Below are 1,848 nucleotides of genomic sequence, written 5' to 3'. Positions count from 1 at the left end.
AGGGTTCCACCCACAATCCAGCCGATTGAAGGGTCCACACAACTCCAGGTGAAGGGTCACACATCCAGGGAAGGGGTTCACATCCAGGTGAAGGGTCACACATCCAGGTGAAGGTCTGGTTCACAAATCCAGGTGAAGGGTCACCACACCCAGGTGAGAGGGTCACACATCCAGGTGAAGGGTCACACATCCAGTGAAGGTGGTTACATACAGGGGATCACATCCAGGTTGAAGGGTCAGTCACATCCAGTGAAGGGTTCACACATCACAGGTGAAGGGTGGTTTCACATTCAGGTGACGAGGTCACCACACCCAGGTGAAGGTCACACATCCAGGTGAAGGGTCACACATTCAGGTGAAGGGTCACACATCCAGGTGAAGGGTGGTTCACACATTCAGGTGAAGGGTCACACATCCAGGTGAAGGGTCACACGTCCAGGTGAAGGGTGGTTCACGTTCAGTGAAGGGTCCACACGGTCCCAGGTGAAGGGTCAACACATCCAGGTGAAGCGGTGGTTCACATTCAGGTGAGTGTCTCTGTGCGTGAATCACAAACCACAGAGACAGAATCACAAACCACCACAGAGACAGAATCACAAACCACAGAGACAGAATCACAAACCACTACCACAGAGACAGAATCACAAACCACTACCACAGAGACAGAATCACAAACCACAGAGACAGAATCACAAACCACAGAGACAGAATCACAAACCACTCTTATCATGTACATGTTCTTTTTATTCTGTAGAAAAACAAATATAATTGAATATAGACTAAATAACGGTGAACATCTTTTTTAAACAAACGGTAAAAGAGAAGTTACAAAATCACTAAAACGTCAAAGTTTTCGTCCAAAATCCCCCACCCTATTTCTTATACAGTGTACTACTTTAGACCGGAGCCCAGGACAAGGCCTTTCTCCTCAGGAAGGTACAGCCTCTACAGAGACAGGAAGCAGGCAGCTCTAGACCACAGGTTAGTACTATAACCCCATAGGATTCTGGTCAAAAGTAGTACACTATACAGGGAATAGGGTGCCATAGGGCGCTGGTCAAAAGTAGTGCACTATACAGGGAATAGGGTGCCATATGGCCCTGGTCAAAAGTAGTGCACTATGTAGGGAATAGGGTGCCATAGGTCCTGGTCAAAAGTAGTGCACTATGTAGGGAATAGGGTTCCATGTGAGACTAGCGTAAGGGGTTGTAGTATAAGCATATGGACATACTCTCCCTTGAAGACACAACAAGCACACACATATTATATCATATATAACAATATATACATATATATATATATATACAGACATATTATATAATATATAACAATATATATATATATATATATACACACTGAACAAAAATATAAATGCAGCATGGAAAGTGTTGGTTTCATGAGCTGAAATAAATGATCCCAGACATTTTCCATATGCATAAAATGCTTATTTCTCTTAAATGTTGTGCACAAATGTGTTTAGTTAGTGTCAGTGAGCATTTCTCCTTTACCAAGATAATCCATCCACCTGACAGGTGTGGCATATCAAGAAGCTGATTAAACAGCCTGATCATTACACAGGTGCACCTTSTGCYRGGGACAATRMAAGGCCACTSTAAAATGTGCAGTTTTGTCAAACAACACAATGCCACAGATGTCTCAGGTTTGAGGGAGAGTGCAGTTGACATGCTGACTGCAGGAATGTCCACCAGAGCTGTTGCCAGAGAATTKAATGTACATTTTTCTATCATAAACCGCCTCCATTGTCGTTTTAAAGAATTTGTCAGTACGTCCAACCAGCCTCACAACCACAGACCACGTGTAACCACGCCAGCCCAGGACCTCCACATC

Source organism: Salvelinus sp. IW2-2015, unplaced genomic scaffold (genome assembly GCF_002910315.2).
Source record: "Salvelinus sp. IW2-2015 unplaced genomic scaffold, ASM291031v2 Un_scaffold4951, whole genome shotgun sequence".
NCBI classification, from domain to species: domain Eukaryota; kingdom Metazoa; phylum Chordata; class Actinopteri; order Salmoniformes; family Salmonidae; genus Salvelinus; species Salvelinus sp. IW2-2015.
Note: the sequence above shows the minus strand (reverse complement) of the source record.